At 36.6% G+C, this 12,173-nt stretch overlaps 1 protein-coding gene across 14 annotated transcripts in view; it reads left to right on the top strand.

Annotated features, from left to right (window-relative positions):
• LOC141447722 (uncharacterized) overlaps positions 1–12,173 on the top strand; it is a 610,137-nt gene that overhangs the window by 522,236 nt on the left and 75,728 nt on the right. For all 14 annotated transcript variants that reach the window (XM_074115490.1, XM_074115484.1, XM_074115497.1 and 11 more), the window contains one exon: positions 5,441–5,505. The gene's annotated coding sequence lies outside the window, so the exon portion shown is untranslated. The remainder of the gene's footprint in view (positions 1–5,440; positions 5,506–12,173) is intronic.

Here is a 12,173-nt window from a genome sequence, read left to right as displayed (position 1 = left end):
AATCCATCCGTTGGCGGAATTAGTCTTTATTCGAGATCGAGGCACGCCTCAGATTTGTGACGATTATAGTTCCTTAAATATATCTTCTTCGCCTGTTCCTCGATCGATTTCTTCCTCCTACTACTCGCTGAGAAAACCATTGCCTTCTTCCACAAAAAGGAGAACCAAATGCCCCAGAAATGGAGTTTTACCTTACCAGGGCGTTTGGCCGTTTCATTCTCCCCTACAACGTTCTGGCGCAATAAAATTAAACTTGGAATAGATATTGCAGTATGTTAGCTTCAAAGGAATTTGAATGCACTATGAATAGAGCAACTATTTTTCGTTCCAGAACGTCTTTAATAATATTATAACCAAGAGCACCGTACTAACATCTCAATGCCCAATACTGGAGAACAATACAAACACTTTAGATATATACTTAAAAAGATGTTGGATCTATTTACGAAGTGAAGAGATCCTTAAACTAGGTTAGAAGGGGCCCCCGATGGTTGAGGAAACGTCTTCCTAAATTAAGATGATTAACCTACAGCCCCTGGCCTGCTGGTTATTTCAAGATGGAAGAGGTTACGAACTGTTGAAGTTTTGTTTTGATAGTTTTAAAGTAATGTAATTTGTTACAATGAGAAGAATCTAAACTCTTAATTTCCCCCCTCCACCATCTCCCGCCAAATCGATGTAATAATAAACACTAATAAGGAACTGCGAAGCGGAAGTGTGAAACGGTAATAAATGCAAAGTTAAAGAAGTGAATTTTAATTACAGCTATTATGTGTAATTCAATTACACTTGGAGAGAGAGAACTGTTAAGATGTTCCTGCTCACTCTAGGGAGATCTCGAGATCTCTGCATCCCGTTTAATGGATCATTATCTACCATGCTTCTTCGGTACTTCTGCTGCTTATAATTATTTCTTTGCTGATTTCCTTCTTCTACTTTAATGGAAAGGTAAGAAGTAGTTTTAAAAAAAATGTACTCTGTCTATCCACGCCATCTTGGAACCCTGTCCAGGTTCGTTATGCAATAATCTTATTATGCAAATTTGTTTTTTCCCTCTTTTTCTACTAAATTTTACACCAAGGAGAATATCTTTTAATATTTTCAGAACTCGCATTTTCTTTCTTAAATTAGTACCAAGTTTCGAGTAATGGAAACCCAGAGGCCAGGTAGCTCTTTTAAGAGAAGAAAATTTTAAAGTTCCAGACTATCAGAGAAAATAGCAGTTTTGAAAAACTTTATCTACTGGTTGTTTAGGGGAGCTGTTACGTCACACTCCCTCCTTCAACCGCTTCCTTGTAAACGTTAAAATATTAAACTCATCTGATGAAAGTCACGACAGATTTTTGTAATTTCCTTTTTTGTCTTCCACCTGTGGGAGGGGGGGTGAGGAGGCTGTCATTTACAACTGGCCATTATGAGGTTCCACTCAATAATCTTCCCTGGTTTTTCTTTAAAGAAAAACTTCTTTCCCTAAGAGGGAGGGATAAAATATACAAGTACCAAGTAATATAATTCAAAGATTATTTCAAGTACATTTGGTATCTATTCGAAGCAGAGGAAAATTGATAGTAAGGCTTGAAAATTCTTTTCATTTTTTCCCCCTTATACTGCTCCAAGTTGGCAGTAGGCCATCTTCTTTTTAATTTTCCTTTTTCTTTAAAAAAAAACTTAGATATTTCTTCCCTGTCAGCCATTACATCACTAAGGAGGGTGTTGACAGTTTCTCTATTTGGGAAAAACTTACTGAAAAGTGTTTTTTTTAGATTTTGGAGTTTTGAATGAATTTTCAATCTGTATTCAGAATTCTCAGATTTTTTGGTCCAAATCTCTATATTAATTAATGCAGATCCAATTTAAAATTCTTGTCAGTCTACACTGATTCATTACGAGATGTGGCTATTAAATAACGAGACTGATTCTGCTACAGAAATACTATGCATACGCAAAATCCGGAACGACCGTCAGCTGTGCAGCGTAAAGCCTTCTCTTTCGGACTGCAGCGTGTCTCACGTGTTTGTAGAGAAATCTGTCTGACCGGAACCGTCGTTTGTGTAAAAAGGTGTTAGTTTCGTTTTGCCGAAAACATGTGATACTACACATGTAGTAGAGCAACGAATTGTTGTGAAATTTCACATCAAAACTTGATAAAACCGCTACTGAAACTTATCTTTTATTAAAAGAAGTTTATGGTGATCAATGTTAAACACGTGCGCGAGTTTTTTGAGTGGTTCAAGCGTTTCCAAGACGGCCGAGAAGACGTCGGAGATGATGACCACCCGGGGTCGCCCTTCCACGTCCAAAACGGATGAAAATGTCGATTATAATTAATCAGCAATTACTACCGTCCCCGAAGGATTCGGGGAAGCATCGTGGATTTTTTCGTCCCCGAAGTGACTCGGCTTCTTCATCAAGGTCCAGCAAAAAGGGAGTTTTGTAAGATAAGTAAATGTACTGAGATTTTTAGTATTATTGCATTTAATATATCAGGTTTAAAAAGTAAACTTTATAATTTGGAATTTAATAATTATTTAAAAAATTACGAGATATTTTTATTATTCGAAACTTTTTTAACTGAAGAAAGCATTTTTGATAAATTTAAAGATATTCATTCTGATTATGAATTGGTGTTTTCTCCTGCGGTTAGGAGTGCAGGCTTCGGAAGGGCAAGTGGTGGTTCAGTAATGGGCGTAAAGAAAGAATTGATTCGCCGTAATTTCTGTAAATTTGTGAGTTTTTCTAATCATACGCTGATTGAGGTTAATAATAGATTAAATAATGTTTTTTATATTGTTCCGGTTTACTTAAACTGTAACTGCTGGCTTGAAGACTTTCAGTCACTGTATGATTTAATTAATAAGCACAACACTTTTCAATACTTACTGATAGGCGATTTTAATGGGAGGGGTTGCTAATTTACAAGTCATTCCAGACTATTTAACTGTAGATACTAACTGATTATGTGTAAAAATGCAATCTTAATTCTCATGGTAAGCAATTACTTTCAATTTTTGCTGATTTCAATTTAATCATATTAAATGGACGGACTAATGGTGATTATTATGGAGAATATAGTTTTATTGGTGCCCAAGGGTCTACAGTAATAGATTTTGGTGCTGTATCCGCCGACATTTTACCTCATTTGTCCGACTTTGAAGTCTGCCAACAACACTTCTCAGATCATTTACCTATAGTGTTAAGGTTGTCATTGAGTATTAATATTAAAGAAGATATGCTTTTATTACCCAAAATTGAAATGGTGTAATAAACATACAGATAAATTTAAGAAAGAAATAGAAACGGGCTTACAGTGATTACGAGTCTAAAGATTGTCATGTGTTAGAATTAGAGAATCTCACAGAAATGATGGTTAATTTTGCTTATAAAAATAAGTTAGTGTATCCACAGAAAAATAATTACAAACAAAGCTGGTACGACGCGCAGTGTTCTGGGGCGCGTGAATATCTGTTTAGTTTACTAAAAATGTATCGGAGATCAAATTCTACCACGATAAAAACATTGTACATGAAGGCAAGAAATAATTATAAACAGATTATAGAAAGATTCAAGGATACCCACCTGTCTGATCCAAAGATTAGAGTAAGAAATTTAATAAACATTTTTAACTAAAAAAAGGAACACGAAAATTAATAAAGAGTTTTGATGTATTTGAAGTTACTTCTATTGTTTTTGACAAGTTCAATAGAAAATCTGTTTTCCTCTACCAATTAAGGTGGTTGGAAAAATCTAAAACAGACTATATTTTAAAAAAAACCCATTTTCTTTATCTTAGGGAAACTTTGAATCCTATCTGGTTAAAATTAAAAGAAAATCGAGATCCTGCATGATTGCATCATTATCCTGTTTTACTGTAAGAGTTGGTTGAAATTCGTATTGGCAGTTAATTATTAGCAAGATGAATTGAATAATGTTACGTCACTAGCGCAAAACATTTATGTCTTTATTACGTCAGAGTTTGTGTGTGTGGGGGGGGGGGTTGAGCGGTGTCTGGAGAGTAAGGGGAAGTACAGTGCCACCATGATAGTAATGTACATGTATGATATGGTGGACGAAGGCCGAGTTTTGGGGGCGTGCGGAGGCGTGCATCTAGCTGTAACAAACCGAGCAATGGTAATAAGGCAATAAATCGCTCATTTACCGCCTCTACCATACTATACTCGCATTCGTCTTGCCGCCTCCAGTACATACATCACAATTATCTTCACTCAAGCCAAAACCATTTCTCTTCTCTATACAAACATAGGTCGTCGTCCATAAAATACACGCACAGAGATCTCCTCTAGATTTTAGGAGAGTGTAATGTATAACTGGGTGGGTGGGTTGAATAACCCTCGATTATGCTGCTACTGCGGGCAGAAAGTCGCAGAAGGGATTCGAAACTGGAGATGGGCCTCTCCACCCAAAAATCATGTACTCAGATGTCGTGTAAAGCCAAAAGATGATGAGCTGAAGATCTCCAGAAATGAAATGATGAATATCGTAGATCTCTTGAAATTAATCAATCCATTTCTCTAATCCAGATTATTAATCCGAAAATTTAAGTTCATATGTTCTAGATCATTCAGAAGTTCTGTTTGGTACTGACTATGCTGGTCTGAGTGGTCTTACTTAATCGGCTTATCCATTAAGCTTCCAGTAACATCCCTGAAAATCTCACTCTAGAGCGCTCCCATGTAATTCCCAAGATATCCAGCTTAACGCTCCGCAATTAGCCGAAAGGGGGAGTCCCTAATGGGCAGCTTTTGCCCTCACCTCCATTCACATCGACTTGTTTCCTTCCTTTATCATTTTTTTGTTTTCTCTCTCTCTCGATAGAACAACATAACTTCCGGAAATACACGTCTTGATGTTGACGTTCATGGAGAAAAAGAGGCACAACTCAAAAAAGAATAAGTCTTCAAATTTGTTATTTAGACTAATTTTATTGACCTGGTTAGGAGAAAGTAAAAAAGTGAAAAATCAGTAAGTTTGCATTTTCACATCGAGAGATAAGCCTACTCATCTCAACCCTTTCTCCAGTATTGTCTCTTTATCTCATTCTCCCTGGAATAATCTTTAAAATAATTAATGTTGATCATTATTAGTACAAATTTGTGCTGAAAGTTACGTGCTTCTGGTTACAAGTTTGTTGGTCTCAAAGTTTCAGCCAGATCCCTTGCTGGGACCAAATTGAAATTTATGGTTTTCAGCTTTCTTTGATTTATTTTTGCAATTAAAAGATAAAATACCCACACATAATCTTCCCATTTAGAATAAGTACGCAATTAAAAGTATCTTCATCACCTGCGTCGTATATTAGAGGATTCTGAAATTAAAATATTTCAATTAATTTAAGTTAATTTCTAGAGAGAGAGAGAGAGTGAGAGAGAGATAAAATTACCCAGTTTGTAATTAAAATGTTAATTCAGTGTATTAATTTCAGTTGGCTGAATGGTGCTGAACAATTACTGCATTCGAACAGACGAACTGAAAGGGTGGAGGTACAAGGTGAGTCAATTAGTTACTTTAGGTAATTAATTACCTTGCACTACTTTAAAATTGCATTAATAACAATTAATTAGCTGATGCAGGTGTGCATTTTTTTTCTTCCAATTACTGGAGCTTTTTTATTATTTTTTTGAGGATTAAAATAATAGTTTGAGTTATTTATCTTTAAATCAATTGAAACAGCTGATTTCTTTGAAATTTATTCCAAATACATTGGGCTAGGTAACATTACACAGCTGTTTGATGACAGTGATGTCATCGGTTGCACTGACTGGCAACCTCCACTCCGCACAAATTTAAAAATACCAAGGAATCAATCGATCTCTTTCATCCACTCCTTAGTTTCGATCCTTAAGTCGTGAAAAAGACCAACATTATTTGGTCTGTCAGTCCAGCTAAGGATTCCCGGATAAGGATAATCGATAGGGGGCCACTATTGGAGGAGTCCCTAAGCTATTAAGTGATTTCTAATCAACAAATAAAATCATTAAATTCATCTTATAAAATTAAGTATTCTCTTACTAATTAGAGAAAATGTTGGCAACAACATTAAATTTTCTATTCCGAGTTTACAATCGGAAAAAAGCGTTTTCTTTCAGGTCCCCTTTGAATTCGGGGAAAAGTTGTTTTTTAGAAAATGGCTGTGTCTCAAAAACTGAAAACTGCAGGAAGCTGAAACTTTAAGCTTTAGATTGGACCCAATGAGGCAAGCTGGCGGTCAAAATCCCTCTAACGGAAGTATTTATTTATTTATATATCTTCCAGACGCCACGGTATCCGAGAGGTTATAGGCTGAACCCGCAAAGCTAAGATGTATTGTGGTACTAGTCTAGCCCTTGGATTTTATTTAATGGTTAATATGAGAAATTTATAGTAAAGTATGTTAGGCGGTTATAGGCTAGACCCGCAAAGCTAAGATGTATTGCGGTACTAATCTAGCCCTTGGATTTTATTTAATGGTTAATATGAGAAATTTGCAGTAAAGTATGTTTGTTAGTCGCCTCCGTCCACATCACCTAATTTGGTAGTTGGATGTAAAGCACGCCTGAAAAAATAGTCAATTACTTTACTTAACTTTATGTATCTACCGTTAAAGACGTACAGAAGGAAGGGGTTGACCCAATTATAAGTATAAAAAAATAAATACAAATAATTGAAAAAATAGAAAATTGCATTTCTGTAGTTTTTGCTCGGTGCGGCATACCCCGGGCAAACCTTTAAACGTATCTACATTACATTTTTCACAAAATCAAATCAGATTTTTGGATCTACATAAAAACTTTGAAGTAATCAAAATAAATAAATAAATAATTAACATAGAATTCGCCCTTCTAAAAATAAAAGAAAAAAAAAGATATTAACGTAGACTCGTATTTAAATTAGTTTGGCCAACTCTACTAAATCGCAGCAGTTCAAATTACTTTCTAGAACACTTTATTAACTCTATATAAAGTGGTAACCAGTATAATTGGGAAATCTAAATATTCTCATTGGGCCGACCGACTATCTCTACCGCTCTAGTTTAGACCGACGGCGCCCCCCCCCCCAAACGTACGCGCACAATCATCAAGCAATGGCACAACTTTGATTGTACAATCGATTGTTTTGGGCTGGAGGGAAATCTAAATTGTAAACCCTTTTCTCTCACTCACGCTCTCTCTCTCTCTCTCTACCGCCACCACCATTTCCTGTGCTCTCTTTCTCATTGTCAGTTTGTGCATTTGTCTGTGACACTGGGTCTGTGGGTTTTACGCGCTTGTTCCTTTTTTTTTAATTTGAATTTTGAATAAAATTATGTAGATGGAGAATTATTGAAGCTCGATTAAAACTATTTTTTTTTGTTTCATTATACAGTAGAACCTCGATTAACCGGCCCTTGGTTAACCAGGGGTTCGGATTAACCGGGATCATGTTGAGTCATCATAAGAACCACCTGGATCGGCGACAGGAAAATTTTTTGTCTTCCGATGTAACATAATTGTAGGCGTGGCAGTAGCTCTTTTATACCTGATTTTCTTGAAGGGTTCTTTATGTATGTAAAAACACAAAATATAGTGCAATTAGTACTGAATTTCTTGGGATTTACCACGGTCTTACAAAAGACCATGGGGATTTACGTGTCGTAAATGGTTCGATTTTCAACTTCATGGTTATATGTAATATTTTTTAGTGGATAATTACCGGCATTATTTTATATCTTCCCAGAGGAGCAGCCTAATCTCAAGAGCTAGTCTTCAGTGTTAATCAGTTCCGTCCTACAGAAAACATCTTTCGTTTGCCCTCTTTCGGTCGAATTTTTATTTCACTTACGCAACGGAATCCTTTAAGACAACTTGGTGCTAAAACGTACAAATGTTCTACGTAATACTGTGTATTCCGGTTTAACCGGGATTTCAGTTTTCCTGGGTGGATATAGCCGGAGGTCAGCCCGGTTAATCCAGGTTCTGCTGTATTATGATGTGTGTGAGAGAGAGAGTGAAAGATAGATGCAAAGAGTGAAAGGTGAAAGCGACTAGAGCGCATTCTAGCGTTCAAAAATCCCCCTACCGGAAATACCCTTTCTATTTTTGAAATTTTCTACAAAAAAAAATAGTTACAAAAATTTCCTCTATGTATTATTATGCACTATACGATTTTAGTGTAAAAACGGAAGTTGTTCGTACATTACAACAATTTACCAATTAATATCACACTATTTTCCTGGTGTTTTTTTGCGCCAAATATTCCCTGGCTTATTTTTGTTTGTCCGTTTGTTTATTACTCGTCTTTTCCCTGTTTATATTATTTAACAATAATTTTTTGAAATATTTTCATTTTGCCACCTGTTGTAGAAATAAATTATTTGATAATTTAAATGTATTATCACATTATATTATTATTAAATTATCCACATTCATTTGGAATTATTTTCATAAAATGCTTCGAGGCGTGCATATTTTGTAAAATAATTAATGAACATTATTTTTTGTTTTTTCACAAAATTATTTGCAGCATACTGTTATTCTGTGTTGTGTGAATTAATAAATAAAAAAAATAATAATAATAAAAATAATAAAATTAATCCAAAGAATAGAAAATTGATGAAAAACTGTGACGTAGTGAAGAAAAGGATAGCCTCTGTTTTTAAAAGGTTAATTTTTATTTTCCACTTCGTGAAAAATCGGTCCATACATGACATGGCCCTAGTCAAGCCTGCCGACTATACGAGGGTCGTTTGAAAAGTCCGTGCAAAAATAAAAACTACTTAATTTTTTGGGGTAAACCTTTTTTATTTTTCAACATAGTCTCCTTTTAGGCTTATACACTTCGTCCAACGCTGCTCTAGTTTGTTGATCCCTTCCGAATAATAGGATTTGTCGAAATCTGAAAAACAGCCATTCGTTTCTGCAATCACCTCCTCGTTTGAATAAAATCTTTTTCCCGCCAGCCATTTCTTCATATTTGGGAACAAATAGTAGTCCGAGGGAGCCAAGTCTGGAGAATAGGGGGGATGTGAAACGAGTTGGAACCCTATTTCCATTAATTTTGCGACCACAACTGCTGAGGTGTGAGCTGGTGCGTTGTCGTGATGGAAAAGGACTTTTTTGTAGGCCAATCGTGGGCGTTTTTCTTGCAGCTCGGTTTTCAAACGGTCCAATAATGTTGAATAATATGCACCTGTAATAGTTTTACCCTTTTCCAGATAGTCGATGAGAATTATTCCTTGCGAATCCCAAAAGACAGTCGCCATAATCTTTCCGGCCGAAGGAACGGTCTTCACCTTTTTTGGCGCAGATTCCCCCTTGGTAACACATTGTTTAGATTGTTCTTTGGTCTCAGGAGTGTAGTGATGTATCCATGTTTCATGCACAGTGACGAAACGACGCTTAAAGTCCTGCGGATTCTTCTGGAACAGCTGTAAACCGTCCTTGCAACACTTCACACGATTTCGTTTTTGGTCAAGCGTGAGCAATCGCGGCACCCATCTTGCGGATAGCTTTGTCATGTCCAAATGTTGATGGAAAATATTATGTACCCGTTCATTCGAGATGCCCACAGCACTAGCAATCTCACGCACCTTCACTCTTCTGTCATCCATCACCATATCATGGATTTTATCAATGATTTTTGGAGTAGTAACCTCAACAGGGCGTCCAGAACGTTCAGCGTCACTTGTGCCCATATGGCCACTCCACAAATTTTGAAACCACTTATAAACTGTTCTAATCGAAGGTGCAGAGTCACCATAATGTTTATGAAGCTTCTCTTTAGTCTCCTGAGGCGTTTTGCCTTTCATAAAGTAGTGTTTAATCAACACACGAAATTCTTTTTCGTCCATTTTTTGAAAATCACTCGACTTCCTCGATTCAAACGAATGCCAAACACAAAGAAATAGACCGATCTGACTGAAACTTGGTGTGTGTTCTTCCAAGAGATGCTACTAACTAAACATAACCTCGATACGCGCCAGTGGTGCTATCTCTCTGACTTTGCACGGACTTTTCAAACGACCCTCGTACGTGTCTAATCTCCAGGACGTAGCATAGACAGCGACGTCGTCAGCATACAAGGCCAGTCGAACATCCTTTGGTCGAGGCATTCGTCCTTCTATTACATCATCGTTACGTAATGAGTTTTTCGCTAAAATGACTTTTAAAATTTTATTCTATATATTTTATAAATTACAAATACATATAGATTTATTTATCATTTTTCGTTTTTGAACAAGGTTTGTTTAGAGATTAGGAGGCAGACTTCCGTTTAAGGTTATGTTTTCGCCGCTTAAAAACTGAATAGTGTTGATATTACTCAAATATGACGTAAATTTATGAAGATTTATTAACTCAGTCCTTTTGAAAAAGAATCTTACTTTTCTCGCAGGAAACCTTAGTGTAAAAAGGTATTTCCGGTGTAACCATCTCTTATAAAAATCTGTCACGATGTTGAATGGCATTATAAAGCGTAAAAAAAAAAATTAATAAATAAAAAAAAAGAGTTCAAATTGAATTTTAAATCTTGCACAAAAAGAAAAATGATAATGTGTAAACCACTTTTAAGAAATAGAAGAATGTGTGAGAGAGACTACGTGAGTAAAAATAAATATGGAGAATTCTTTTTTTCCTACCCCAAAGATTATAAGTACAGAGAAGAATGAAGGATGATTGACGTAACGAAATGACGTGTTACACACAATAGTTTGATGGAAAAGGCAGGACAGTTTTAAAAAAAAGAAAACGAGGTAGGGAGGGAGAATTCGGAAGGAAGGGATGCTGCGCCTGAGGGAGGAGAAAACGGAAAATAGAAGTAGGAGGTTGATGTGGAAGTGACAGCCCTGGATTTCCTTCTAGATCGTCCCTGTGTGTGTGTGTATGTGTGGGGGCGTTCATCACTGCCGCCTCCGTGGTACATCTCACTAAGTGTAGCAATTTCCTCTCGTACTTCCACAGATCTCTCTCTAAACTTGCCGCCTCCAGCGGTTCCTTACTTGATAAGTGCAAACCTCTTGGCTCTGGCTCTCACTTTGCAAAAAAAGGCGATATATAATTTCTGTTCTGCTCTCATCTTTCTAGAGGCTCGTCCTGACTTCTTGGTATTACTATTTCCTACCGAAGAAAAGTGAACAGCCGGGTTACAGCTCCTATGGTAGTGCAAGCACGTAGGATGTGATATAGCAAACCTGTTGTAAGTTGGCAATTCGGTCACGAATGTCTATGGTTGAGGATTGCCGACACTTTTTTTTTACCCCATTACTGACATATATAAAATACATAATTCTAGTTAACTCTTAAATTAACTCGCTTATTTGCCTAAACAATAGACCCTTGCTGAAGCCTGGAATGTGAGGAAGTGCGAGAGAAAGACAAAGGAACAAATAAATTCCAGCGGAAGGAAGTGGGTTAGCTGAACTAGGGCGGCCATATTTTTGAAATATAAAAGACTTCCGATAGTTGATAAAATTATTTAGAATATGAACTCCGAGAAACTGAGTCTTTCCTGTAAGTTTAAATAACGCGAGGTACAGAAGGCAATGTCAGGGGAGATTGGACGAACTAAGTCCAAATTCCTGAATTCCTGTTAAGACCCGAAACCAAAGTTTCCATGCTCTATAGGCTCGTAAGCTGCTAGCCCTCTATCTGGAATTGGTGCCCTACTAAGCTAAGAGACCGTTCTTCACACATCATTGGATACGAGGTCTGTAAATTAAGTAATGAGACGTGATTTTTTTTAAAAAATGTTTATTCAAAAAGAATTACAATTCTATATTGTCACCTTCAAAATAACTTCCTTCTGAAGCCACACAGCGCTGGAGACGTTTCTTCCACTCCTCATAGCAGTGCTCGAACTCCGATACTGGAATAGCCTTCAGCTGGTCGGTTACAGCCGTTTGAATGTTTTTTTGACTGTCCCAAAATGAATTCCCTTGAGGTGATTTTTCAACTTCGGGAAGAGAAAAAAAGTCACAAGGACTCAAGTCAGGGCGAATAAGGAGGCTGAGGAGCCACAGGAATGTTTTTACTGGCCAATAACTCGTTTATAATCAAGAATGACTCAGTTCGGGATGTTGTAATGGGATGTAGTGATGTGTTTAGGAACTTTGAACAAAATATTCTGTTTGTTGCGCTTCTTAATGTAGTAGGTTCGGACCACTTTCCCCTTCTCTGCGATTAAACACAAAAAAAAAGTCACAA

Source organism: Rhodnius prolixus, unplaced genomic scaffold, assembly GCF_049639745.1.
Source record: "Rhodnius prolixus isolate KJV_2025 unplaced genomic scaffold, Rpr scaffold_13, whole genome shotgun sequence".
Taxonomy (NCBI): domain Eukaryota; kingdom Metazoa; phylum Arthropoda; class Insecta; order Hemiptera; family Reduviidae; genus Rhodnius; species Rhodnius prolixus.
This window is presented reverse-complemented; position numbering and strand designations above follow the sequence as displayed.